Raw genomic sequence first — 14,404 nt, 5'->3', positions numbered from 1 at the left:
TGAAGCAGTTGCTTCTTTCACCTTTCTACCTCTCCAGAAACTTCTCCCTCTATCTTTAACCTTTCCTAAATGCAAGCAGACATGGAGTGATAAAACAGCAAGGATAAGCTCTGACGAGTTTTCCTCTGCACTTACACGTGGTTGCCCAATTTCCAGAAGGGCATGTCTAAGGGAAAATTGACCCAATACAGCACAGAACCTTTACTGTCAGTGACAAAAAGACCTTGGGAGCAGGGCAATGCTTTTCGTACAGACCAGTGACATAGAAGACACCAAAAGTCAGTCAAAGATCCATCACTTTAAAAAAATACACTAGACCCAAATTGTTTTTGGGTATTCTAACCAACCATCTAAGAAGAGTTCATTCCTATATTATTTAGACTGCTTCAGAACATAGAAAAAGATGGCAAGCTTCCCAATTTATTCTACAAGGTTACAGTAGTGCTATAAATCAAAGAAATACTACAAAAACAAAACTATAGCTTCATTTATACATATAGATGCAGAAATCCTGGATGAAATACAGGTAGTCCCCGACTTACGACATATTTGAGTTTCAACAACCTGCACTTATGACCATCTGGGTTTTTTTTTGTTTTTTGTACATTGTATCCTTAGTAATACATACTACATACAGTGTTGCAGCATGTAAATTGTTTCATCCTAGAAGTGCTTGCCTATACCTTAAAAGAGTATTCCTTTCAAGATTCTGCTGCTACTTGATAATGCCCCAGGTCATCCTCCTCACATATATGATTTAAATCAAAATATGAAAGTGGCGGACCTATCTCCCTGTACAACAGCTGTGATTCAGCCTCTGGATCAAGGTGCAATTGCCACTTTCCAGGCATACTACCTACGGACTACCTTTGCCCAGGCAATAGCTGCAACAGATGGAGGTGCGGTAACATGTCATTTCCGGAGGAATTATAATATTCGTCAGTGTATCCGGAACATAGCATCTTCCAGGGAGGAAGTTATGGGAAAATGCATACAGGGGATTTGGAAAAAATTGCTGAGTTATGTGAACTCACTCCAAGCCTTTGATAAGGATAATATGATGAAAGAGATCAGTGGAATAATGGTCCACATGGCGAGAACACTGAATTTAGAACTTGATATCACCAATGTGGAACAGCTCCTAGATCACCAAGAAGAGTTGGCAGATCAGGTCTTAAGGGATTCTGAAGAGGAAAGAAATGCTGAAGAAGAAAAGAAATACTGAGGGAAAGGAAGGAGAGAAGCTGTCAAAAAAAATTAATAGTAAAAGGATTAGCTGGAGTTTTTTCTAAATAAAATCAGGGGCTTCAGTTGCTTGGAAACATGGACCCAAATGCTGATGCTTTGCTGAAGTTGATAGGCAGATTTGGGAAGCAGTGAGATATTAACAGGAAATATATGAAGAAAAAGGCCATACAGACAGCTCTCACAAATTTTCTGACTAGAAATGCTGTCTCCATTCCCAGGGATAATCCAAATGATCCAGAACCTTCCACAAGTGGCGTTATTACCACAACTGACAAAACACTGACCTTGTCCAACTCTTCATTGTCAGAGTAAATTTTTATGATTTGAGTGCTTTTTTATGGATGTATGTACTAAAATATATCTGTAAGTTTATATGTAATGTCTCCAACACCCAAAGACAAAGATTGGATTTATAAAGATACTCATAATAAAAGGCAATGATAATGAAAACTAAAAAGAGAGAGAGATTCAACTTCTGTCAGAACCACCTTATGATAGAGTGGTCGAAATGGAACCCCATACTGAGTTGGGGAATACCTGTATAGGAAATGGAATTTTTTATTCTAGGAATTCGAGGACACTTCAATATTAGGCATCTCTTTATCTGCATGAAGAAAATAATGGGGGGAATATTAATATTAACAGATGCTCACAAAGCACTTCAAAATTCAGGTCACATTGCTGTTAAAACTCCTTAGTAACCTAGGAATAAATGAAAACACCTTTAATTTGATAAAGTTATTGTCTTAGTCATCTAGTGCTGCTATAACAGAAATACCACAAATGGATGGCTTTAACAAAGAGAATCTATTCTCTCAAAGTCAAGTAGGCTGCAAGTCCAAATTCAGAGCATCAGCTCCAGGGGAAGGCTTTCTCTCTCTGTCAGCTCTGGAGGAAGGTCCTTGCCATCAGGCTTCCCTTGGTCTGGGAGCATCTTAGCACAGGAATCTCAGGTCCAAAGGACACGCCCTGCTCCCGGCATTGCTTTCTAGGTGGTTTGAGGTCCCATGTCTCTCTGCTCCCTTATCTCTTTTATATCTCAAAAGAGATTGGCTTAAGACAGTATCTAATCTTGTAGACCTCATCAATATAGCTGCCACTAATCCATCTTATTACATCATAGGGATGCGATTTACAATACATAGGGAAATCACATCAGATGACAAAATGGTAGACAATCATGAAAGGGAATCAGGACCTTGCCAAGCTGACAGATATTTTTGGGGACACTCAATCCATGACAGATATCTACCAAAAAAACTGTTTAGCAACATCATACGAAACGGTGAAACACCAAGAGCCTATCTTGTCACTTCTATCATTCAACACTCTTCTGACAGCCACTGTTTTGGAGACAAGAAAAGACATATTATTTATAGGTGATACATTTGCATCTTTAGAATGTAGTCAGCAAACCATGCCTGAGGGCCATATTTAGTCAGCAGCCTCTATTTGTAAATAAAGTTTTATTGGAACACAGTCACATCCATATATTTATGTATTGTCTATGACTGCTTTTGCACTTCAGGGGCAGAGTTAAGTCGTTACAACAGAAATTCTATGGCCTCTCGAGCCTAAAATATTTATTATCTGGACCTTTACAGAAGTTTGTTCATTCAAAAAAAAAAAAAAAAAAAAAACCTGTTGAAAAATTATTAAAACTAATAAGAAAATTCAGTGGGGTGGACATTTATTTATTTATTCACAGTAAAGTAGACTAAAAGTACAAATTCAGGGCGTCAGCTCCAGGGGAAGGCTTTCTACCTCTGTTGGCCTTCTCATCAATCTTCCCCTGGACTAGGAGCTTCTCCACACAGGGTCCCTGGGTCCAAAGGATGTGCTCTCTACTCTAAGCACTGCTTTCCAGGTGGTATGAAGTCCCCAACTTTCTGCTTGCTTCCCTTTCCTTTTATCTCTTGTAGATAAAAGGTGGTGCAGGCCACACTCCAGGGAAACTCCTTTTACATTGGATCAGGGATGTGGCTTTAGTAAGGGTATTAAAACCCCACCCTAATCCTCTTTAACATAAAATTACAATGAGAAAATGGAGGACAACCACACAACACTGGGAATCATGGCCTAACCAAGTTGACACATATTTTTAGGGGACACAATTCAATCCATGACAGTCATTGTTGTAAATATATCTATCACAGAACTTTTGCCAGTTCAGCTTTTTACAGTTGTACAGTTATTGGCAGCAATTACAATAATCGGCTGTGCAGCCGTACCCTCAATCAATGTGATTTTTCCATCACCATTAACTCCCCTTTTTCACTTTCCTCCTGCCTTTGGCGGCCACTAATAAATGTTGGTCTCTATTTTTTTTTTTTTTTTATATATTTGCCTTTTCTCATCTTTTTATATAAGTGAGGTCATACAATATTTGTCCTTTTGTGACTGACTTATTTCAGTCAGCATAATGTCTTCAAGCTCCATCCATACTGTAGCATGTAGCCAGACTTCCTTTCTCCTACTGGCTGAGTAGTATTCCATTGTGTGTACGTACCACATTTTGTTTATCCATTCATCTGTTGATGAGCAGTTGGGTTGTTTCTACCTTCTGGCTATTGTGAACAGTGCTGCAATGAACATTGTTGTATAAGTCTCTTTTTCAGTCTCTGCTTTTAAGTTTTTTAGGTATATATCTAGGAGTAGAATTGCTAGGTCATATGGTAGCTCCATTTTTAGTTTATGGGGAAACCACCATACGGCTGTACCATTTTGCATTCCCACCAGCAATGGATAAGGGTTCCAATTTCCCCACATCCTTGCCAACATTTGTTATTTTCTTTAATCTTAGCCATCCTAGGGGCAGTGTAATGATATCTCATTGTGGTTTTGATTTGCATCCCTCTGATGGCTAATGATGCTAAGCATCTTTTCATGCATTTGGTGGCCATTTGAATGTCCTCTTTGGTGAAATGTCTGTTCAAGTCCTTTGCCTACTTTATGATTGGGTCATTTGTCTTTTAGTTGTTAAGTTGTTGAAGTGTTATATATATATGTTGGTCGTTAGATTCTTATCAGTATATAGTTTCCAAAGATATTCTCCCAATCGGGAGCTTGCGTTTTCACTTCTTTGGTAAAGTCTTTTGATGAACAAAAGTTTTTAGTTTTTATGAGGTCCCATTTTGCAGTGCAATGGATTGCTTTTAAATGGCCCATCTAGCCATAGTCTTTGTTACTCCCACCAAATGATTGGGTGGACCATGCTAATTAAGGTATATGGAACCCGAACAAGGGGACTGGTAAGTTTTGCCATCCCAGTAGGCTTAAAATGACCCATCCCAGAGATGAGAAAAGCGTACCTCCCCACCACAAAGGAAGAAGAGCCAGGAGCAGACGTGTCTTTTGGCTGCAGGATCCCTGCATTGTGAAGCTCCTGGAAACAGAGGACAGAGTGAGAAAGAGAGCTGTAACACTGAAGACAGCAAGAAGTGGTGGCAAAGAAACAGTGGCAGAGAGACCAGCATGAGTCGACTCAGTGGGCTTCTGGGCTCACAGAGCAAGACAGCTGAGTGTCTTTGGGCAGGAAGCTTGCTGACGGAGTAGGGTGCCTCCAGGCACTTGGTAGAGCTAGGTTTGCTGACCCATAGAGCTAGAGCTGAGTGCCTTGCTGCTGAGGCTTACTGGTGGAATGGGGTGCCTCTGGGCACCTAATGGCAGAGCTAAAAGAGCTTTGTAACATTTGCCAAAGGAGGGCAGAGGCCAAGGGGCCAGAGAGAGGTATAGCTGCAAAGAGGCTGTCCCAATGGAAGACCTATATCCTAAACATTTCTGAACCTGAATTGTGATCTGTTACTTCCCTAATAAACCCAAAGTCATGAGTATTGTGTGTGAATTCCATATGGCCATTGCAATGAATTATCGAACTCAACACAGAAGCAGAGAGTGCTGTGGGAGGGACAGATGGTGTCAGAATTGGTAAAGATGGTGGTGAGAGGAGGCATGTCTGACCTCCGCCTCATAGGAATCAGCCCTGAGCTGTTGATCTTGCTTCTTTTCCCCTTGTGAAGTTACAGGAAGTCACACACCATTCTTACACATTTATTTATTTTGTCTTTTGCTCTTTGTGCTTTTGTTATTGTATTAGATAATATACCGTTGAAAGCTAGGCCTGACAATGTTGCCCCTGTTTGTTCTTCTAAGGGCTTAATAGTTTTAGTTTGTGCATTTAGATCCTTAATCTATTTTGAATTTGTTTTTGTGTATGGCGTGAGGCATATGTTTAGCAATTTCTTGATTAGTCTCCTCTGCTTCCTGATCTGTCTCCCCAGAATAAAATATTTGCAGCAGAGTCTCTCGGCCTCAGTGGAAGAAGAAAGCAGTCCCTCCAACGCGGCGAGCCATGGGTGGCAAACACTGGGAGCACGTTGGGCAGGGGGAGCAGATCCTCGGGATAATCAAGGACAGCATGAGTAAGCATAGGATAGCAGAGGTCCTCTGGAGTAAGAGCTTCTCTATTCCGGGGTGTTGTTAGCGGCCATCTGACTCATGGCAGCTTTACATACAACAGAACAAAATGTTGCCTGGTCCTGCACCATCTTCACTATACGTAGTAAGCTTCTGTCCATTGTTGCTGTCACTATGTATTTTGAGGGGCTTACAACCTAGAGGTCTCATCTTCCGGCACTGTGTTGGGCAACATTTTCTTGTGATCCATAGGGTTTTCGCTGGCTAATTTTCAGAAGTAGATAAGCAGGTCTTTCTTCCCAGTCTGTCTTAATCTGGAAGGTCTGCTGAAACCTGCCCACTATGAATGACTCTGCTGGTATTTGAAATACCAGTGGCACAGCTTCCACCATCACAGCAACACGCAAGCCATCACAGTATAACCAACTGACAGACAGGTGGTGGGGGGAAGAAGAGAGGGCTTTAATAAAAGTATATGGACTTTACACCCTGAGCCAAATCCAAGTTGTTGTTGCTGTTAGGTGCTGTCAAGTCAGTTCCAGCTCATAGCGACCCTATGCACAACAGAATGAAACACTGCCCGGTCCTGCACCACCCTTACAATTGTTGTTATGCTTGAGCCCATAGTTGCAGCCACTGTGCCAATCCACCTCATTGAGGGTCTTCTTTTCTGCTGACCCTGTACTTTGCCAAGCATGATGTCCTTCTCCAGAGACTGATCTCTCCTGGCAACATGTCCAAAGTATGTAAGGCACAGTCTTGCCATCCTTGCTTCTAAGGAGCGTTCTGGTTGTACTTCTTCCAAGACAGATTTATTCACTCTTCTGGCAGCCCATGGTATATTCAATATTCTTCACCAACACCACAATTAAAAGGTGTCAACTCTTCTTCGGTCTTCCTTATTCATTGTCCAGCTTTCACATGCATATGACGTGATTGAAAATACCATGGCTTGGGTCAGGCACATCTTAGTCTTCAAGGTAACATCTTTGCTCTTCAACACTTTGAAGAGGTCCTTTGCAGCAGATTTACCCAATGCAATGCGTCTTTGGATTTCTTGACTGCTGCTTCCATGGCTGTTGATTGTGGATCCAAGTAAAATGAAATCCTTGACAACGTCAGTATTTTCTCCATTTATCATGATGTTGCTCATTGTTCCAGTTGTGAGGATTTTTGTTTTATTTATGTTGAGGTGTAATCCATACTGAAGGCTGTGGTCTTTGATCTTCATTAGTAAGTGCTTCAAGTCCTCTTCACTTTCAGCAAGCAAGGTTGTGTCATCTGCATAATGCAGGTTGTTAATGAGTCTTCCTCCAATCCTGATGCCACGTTCTCCTTCATATAGTCCAGCTTCTCGGATTATTTGTTCAGCATGCGGATTGAATAGGTATGGTGAAAGAATACAACCCTGGCGCACACCTTTCCTGACTTGAAACCAATCAGTATCCCCTTGTTCTGTCAGAACAACTGCCTCTTGATCTATGTAAAGGTTCCTCATGAGCAAAATTAAGTGCTCTGGAATTCCCATTCTTTGCAATGTTATCCGTAGTTTGTTATGCTCCACACAGTCGAATGCCTTTGCATAGTCAATAAAACACAGGTAAACATCCTTCTGGTATTCTCTGCTCTCAGCCAGGATCCATCTGACATCAGTGATGATATCCCTGGTTCCATGTCCTCTTCTAAAACTGGCCTGAATTTCTGGCAGTTCCCTGTTGATATACTGCTGCAGCCATTTTTGAATGATCTTCAGCAAAATTTTGCTTGCGTGTAATATTAATGACATTGTTCTATAATTCCCACATTCATTTGGATCACCTTTCTTGGGAATAGGCATAAATATGGATCTCTTTCAGTCAGTTGGCCAGGAAGCTGTCTTCTGTATTTCTTGACGTAGACGAGTGAACACCTCCAGCACTGCATACGTTAGTTGAAACATCTGTTGATATTCCATCATTTCCTGGAGCCTTATTTTTCACCAGTGCCTTCAGAGCAGCTTGGACTTCTTCCTTCAGCACCATCAGTTCTGATCATATGCTACCTCTTGAAATGGTTGAACATCTACTAATTCTTTTTGGTATAATGACTCTGTGTATTTCTTCTATCTTCTTTTGAGGCTTCCTGCGTCATTTAATATTTTCCCCATAGAATCCTTCACTATTGCAGCTCGAGGCTTGAATTTTTTCTTCAGTTCTTTCAACTTGAGAAACACCAAGCGTGTTCTTCCCTTTTGGTTTTCCATCTCCAGCTCTTTGCAGACATCATTATAATACTTTACTTTGTCTTCTCGAGCTGCCCTTTCAAATCTTCTGTTCAGTTCTTTTACTTCATCAATTTTTCCTTTTGCTTTAGCTACTCAACTTTCAAGAGCAAGTTTCAGAGACTCCTCCAACATCCATCTTGGTCTTTTCTTTCTTTCCTGTCTTTTCAATGACCTCTTGCTTTCTTCATGTATGATGTCTTTGATGTCATTTCACAACTCGCCTGGTCTTCGGTCACCAGGGTTCAATGTGTCAAATCCATTCTTCAGATGGTCTCTAAATTCAGGTGGGATATACTCAAGGTCATATTTTGGCTCTCATGGACTTGCTCTGATTTTCTTCAGTTTCAGCTTGAACTTGCATATGAGTAATTGATGGTCTGTTCCACAGGTGGCCCCTGGCCTTGTTCTGACTGATGATATTGAGTTTTCCATCGTCTCTTTCCACAGATGTAGTCAGTTTGATTTCTGTGTGTTCCATCTGGTGAAGTCCATGTGTATAGTCACTGTTTATGTTGGTGAAAGAAGGTATTTGCAATGAAGAAGTCGTTGGTCTAACAAAATTCTATCATTTGATCTCTGGCATTGTTTCTATCACCAAGACCATATTTTGCAACTAGTGATCCTTCTTCTTTGTTTCCAACTTTTCCATTAAAATCACGAGTAATTATCAATGCATCTTGATTGCATGTTCGATCAATTTCAGACCGTAGCAGCTGATAAAAATCTTCTATGTCTTCATCTTTGGCCCTAGTGGTTGGTGCATATATTTGAATAATAGTCGTATTAACTGGTCTTCCTTGTAGGCATATGGCTATTACCCTATCACTGACAGCATTGTACTTCAGGATAGATCTTGAAATGTTCTTTTTGACGATGGATGCAACATCATTCCTCTTCAAGTTGTTGTTCCCAGCATAGTAGACTATATGATTGCCTGATTCAAAATGGCCAATACCAGTCCATTTCAGTTCACTAATGCCTAGGATATCAATGTTTATGCATTCCATTTCATTTTTGACAATTTCTAATTTTCCTAGATTCATACTTTGTACATTCCAGGTTCCGAGTATAACCTGAAATTTCTGTTTTGATCTTGTCTTGGCAAGTACAGGTCAAAGTTTCAATATATTATTTTAAAACTTAAGAAATCAGGCAATATTTTTAAGCTTATCGGCTGTGGGTACCAGCAACATAACGATTTGGGATTCTTTTTTAAAATATGAGCAGGAAAGGGTCAGGAAAAGTTACCTTAACTCTCCTCCCTTTAAGCTGCATGCCTGCAGCCATTCTCAACAGAGTTCCCCAAGAAAATTTAGCCCAAATGCCTGCAAGGATCCATTGTGTGTAGTTAATAACTTCTCTCCTGTTCTTCTAGAAGGGTGCTAGTACATACCATGCTTCAGAGAACAAAGGGAAGAGCCACTTAAATCTTTTTCTGTAGGACTTAATTCTCTCCAGGTACCCCCATTCAGAAAGGCCAAAATAAAAGATGTCTCCAAACTTCATCCACTACATTGTTGTTGTGAGTTGCAGCTGAGAACAAAATGTTGCCCGGTCCTACACCAACTTCATGGTGTTGGTATGTCTGAATTCATTGTTGTGGCTACTGTGTAGTGCCTTCCAACCTAGGTGCTCATTTTCCAGCACTATATCAACAGTATTCTGTTGTGATTCATAGGGTTGTCACTGGCTGATTTTTAGAAGTGAATTGCCAGGCCTTTCTTCCTAATCTGTCTTAATCTGGAAGCTCTGTTGAAACCTGTCATCACAGGTAACCCTGCTGGTGTTGGAAATAGCAGTGGTATACTTCCAGCATCATTGCAACATGCAAGCCACTGTAGTATGACAATCAGACAGATATGTGGTAGGTCCATTACACTAACCAAAAGGACTTTCAGTAAATTTCTGATGACTACTGGGAACAATGAAAGCATTAACTAAAGAAATAATAAGAATTGATTTTTTAATCTAGACCAGATGCTGTGCTAAGTGCTTCATATGTATTAATTTACTTAATCCTCACATCTATGCTCAGAGCGAGAAATGATTATTATCCCATTTTACAGGTAAAGAAATGTTTAAAGTGCAATGCTATACTACTCTTTCAGACCTAGTACTGCAGGTCTACTACATCAGTATTTTACCTTCCTAAACACTTTATGGAAACCCTGGTGGCATAGTGGTTAAGTGCTACAGCTGCTAAGCAAAAAGTCAGCAGTTTGAATCTGCCAGGCGCTCCTTGGAAACTCTACAGGGCAGTTCTACTCTGTCCTATAGGATCGCTATGAGTCAAAATCGACTCGACGGCAGTGGGTTTGGTTTTTTTGGTTTAAGAACTTTATGGAAACCCTGGTGGTGTAGTGGTTAAGTACTATGGCTGTTAACCAAGAGATCGGCAGTTCAAATCCGCCAGGCACTCCTTGGAAACTCTGTGGGGCAGTTCTACTCTGTCCTGTTGGTCACTATGAGTCAGAGTCCACTTGATGGCAGTGGATTTGGTTTTTTGGTTTTAAGCACCTCATAGAGGCCTGGTGGCACACTGGTTAAGAGCTACAGCTACTAACTAAAAGGTCAGCAGGTAGAATCTACAAATCACTCCTTGGAAACCCTGTGAGGCAGTTCTATTCTGTCCTATAGGGTCACTGTGGGTCAGAATCAACTCAACAGCAACGGGTTTGGTTTTTTTTCGTTTGAGCACCTCATGTTCCTGGGTGGCACAAACGGTTAAGCAGCTCTGCTGCTACTGAAAATGGTTCGACTCCACTCAGAGGCACCTTGGAAGAAATACCTGGCAATCTACTTCTGAAAAATTGTCCATTGAAAACTCTGTGGAGCACAATTCTACTCTGACACACATGGAGTCATGAAGAGTGGGAATCAACTCCACAGTGACTGGTTTGTTAAGCACCTCCATGGGGGTAAAATCATGTAAACCTTGCTCAGTACCAAAACCTGCATAGCTGAGTTATTCCTGGGGACCAACTACCACCTTGCCCTGGGCTCCAAACACAAGCTGCAATGGGTAAACTCTGGGAGAGGATAGGTTCAGGGCCCCGCCTCAGAGTATTCAGACCCACAAAATATTAAATCAACACGCAATAAAGAATTTCAGCACACTGTAAACGAACACTTGTTAACCTTCTCTGCTGTGCCAAGCGAGGCGTTACGCACTGTGGGAGTACTAGGGCCAGCAGTTCCGAACAAATAAAGCTTTGCACGTGCGTGCGCGTGCGTGCACACACACACACACACACACACAACCCAGGGAGTTGGCTAGGAACTGTCTGCGTTGGAAGGGCATTCTGACAACTGGGGACCGCCAGGCTGAAAACTTACAACCTGCTTATGGGCAAGCAAAAGAAAGACTAAACATTTTGATGTTAAAGAACAAATAAATAATCAATGCAGGTTCTAGGAAAAGATTCTTCTGTATAAAAAGTTGTTGTTGTTGTTAGATGTCGTCAAGTTGGTTCCGACTCATAGCAACCCTATGCACAACAGAACAAAACGTTGTTATGCTTGAGCTCATCATTGCAGCCACTGTGTCAATCCACCTTGTTGAGGGTCTTCCTCTTTTCCGCTGGCCCTGTACTCTGCCAAGCATGATGTGCTTCTCCAGGGACTGATCCCTCCTGACAACATGTCTGAAGTATGTAAGACACAGTCTTGCCATCCTTGCTTCTAAGGAGCATTCTGGCTGTACTTCCTCCAAGGCAGATGTATTTGTTCTTCTGACAATCCATGGTATATTCAATATTCTTCACCAACACCATAATTCAAAGGCATCAATTCTTCTTCTGTCTTCCTTATTCATTGTCCAGCTTTCGCATGCATATGAGGCAATTGAAAACACCATGGCTTGGGTCAGGCGCACCTTAGTCCTTAAAGTGACATGTTTGCTTTTTAACACATTAAAGAGGTCTTTTGCAGCAGATTTCCCCAGTGCAATATGTAAAGATTATAGCCTTGGAAACCTAGTGGGCAGTTCTACTCTGCTACGAGTTCACTATGAGTCAGAATCAACTAGACTGCGCAGGACAACAGGAGTCAGGTAGGCCACGTGACTTGCTCTGACCAATGGGCTGTGAAGGAAATGACATAGGAACCATCCAGGCAGATTGTTAAATTGCCCATGCAAAGCCCTCCAGCACTCTCTACTCATGCTACAGTAATTGATGGCCAAAGTGTGGTGGTGGACACAGAGAGCTAACTTAAAATTCTGCCATTACCCAGGAATGTAATTCGTCTGTGCTTTGCAGGTCTTACTCTTTTAAACTTGGTGTTTGCTTACAATCCCTTCCTCCTGCACACCCCCATTCCATTGTATTCTAAAAAAAAAAAAAAAAAAAATTCTACAAGTCTATTATTTTCAGCTCAAGAAACCAGAGTTGAAGGGCAATTAGCTTTCAGCACTCACGCACAAATGGAGTACTCTCTTTTCCAAAAATAGCTTCAAATGAGCATCATGTTCTTTTTAGCATTTTTTACAGTACTCAGTCCAAGAAGCTGGACTATATGAAGAAGAACAGAGCATCAGAATTGGTGGAAGACTCATTAACAACCTGCGATATGCAGATAACACAACCTTGCTTGCTGAAAGTGAGGAGAACTTGAAGCACTTACTGATAAAGATCAAAGACTACAGCCTTCAGTACGGGTTACACCTCAACACAAAGAAAACAAAAATCCTCATACCTGGACCAATAAACAACATCATGATAAACAGAGAAATGATTGAGGTTCTCAAGGGTTTCTTTTTAGTTGGATCCATAATCAATGCCCATGGAAGCAGCAGTCAAGAAATCAAACAACATACACCATTGGATAAATCTGCTAGAAAAGACCTCTTAAAAGTGTTAAAAAGCAAAGATGTCACTTGAGGACTAAGGTGCACCTGACCCAAGCCATGATATTTTCAATTGCCTCATATACATGTGAAAGCTGGACGATGAATAAGGAAGACTGAAGGAGAATTGATGCCTTTGAATCATGGTGTTGGCAAAAGATATTGAATATACCGTGGACTGCCAGGAGAACGAAAAAATTCACCCTGGAAGAAATACAGCTAGAATGCTCCTTAGAAGCAAAGATAGCGAGACTTCATCTCACATAGTTTGGATATGTTATCAGGAGGGACCAGTCCCTAAATCCCTAAAGAAGGACATCATGCTTGGTAAAGGTGAGAGTCAGTGAAAAAGAGAAAGACCCTCAATGAGATGTATTGACACAGTGGCTGGAACAATGGGCTCAAACATAGCAATGATTTTGATGATGATTCAGGACCGAGCAGTGTTTCATTCCGTTGTACATAGGGTCTCTATGAGTCAGAACCAACTCCACAGTGCTCACTTATGATATTAGCCAGACCAAAACTATTTGTTCAGTTCTTGACACTCACAAGTTTTTATTCATTCATTGTCTTGAGAAGTATTAAGCACTTACCATGTGCTAACAGAAGCCCTAGAGGTGCAGTAGCTAAGTGTTTGGCTGCTAACCAAAAGGTCAGCGGTTCAAATCTACCAGCCTCTCCTTGGAAACCCTATGAGGCAGTTCTACTCTGTACTATAGGGTCTCTATGAGTCAAAATCAACTCAATGGCATGGGTTTTTGTTTTTGTTTTTGATACCATGTGCCAGTAATTGTGCTAGGCACGGGGAATTTGATGAAGAAAAAACTGATAAGGACTTGCACTTTGCCCTCCCCTAGGAGCCTCCAGCTTACTTCGTATGGACCCTTCTTTCCAGGGATGACACACGATTTCAGAAATTTGAATCTAAGGTCACCAAGGTGTTTCCAGAACAGCCATATTGACTTCTTTAGGTGGTCCCCTTTTCCTCAGTGATATATTCACTTTGGTATATCCAGACGCACATCCTGAGAACTTCCAAAACTTCTTGAGTGAGCTTCCCTTTCAAAAGCTCAAACGTCTCTTCACTTGAAAAGAATTCTACCTTACAAGATCTTGCATTGTCTAGTTAGCCAAGACCTCCTCTCCCTTTTTATCACAAACTCTACGGAAACACAGACTCATATCCTCTCTCACCTAGACATTTGGATGAGCCCAGCAACTAGTCCTCTTATCTCCAAAAAGATGAATTCCTCAACTACACCCTTGACACAGACACTGTAAGGGGATTTATGTAAGATCCAGCCTGACCACAGCTCCTAACACCTTAAAACTCTTCAGTTTCCCCTGGGGATGAAGTCCGAGTTCCTTTGTATGCCATCCAGGGCCCCCCATGGCCTGGCCCAGGCTCTAGTTCATCTCTCTCCACCTTCCATGTTCTGTTCAAGCACTGCCGAACTGCTCTTCACGTCCCTCACGGCACGCTGCTTCACGCCACCTCAGCCTCTGCCCGTACTGCTGGATGAACGTTTTATAGGCCTCCTGTGCAAAGGTCTCTCTGGGGTACCGTGATGAGGAATGGCTCTGCCAGATCATGCGGTGATATTTTAGTTTAAATAGATACTGCCAAA

Source organism: Elephas maximus, chromosome 8 (genome assembly GCF_024166365.1).
Source record: "Elephas maximus indicus isolate mEleMax1 chromosome 8, mEleMax1 primary haplotype, whole genome shotgun sequence".
Taxonomy (NCBI): Eukaryota; Metazoa; Chordata; class Mammalia; order Proboscidea; family Elephantidae; genus Elephas; species Elephas maximus.
Note: the sequence above shows the minus strand (reverse complement) of the source record.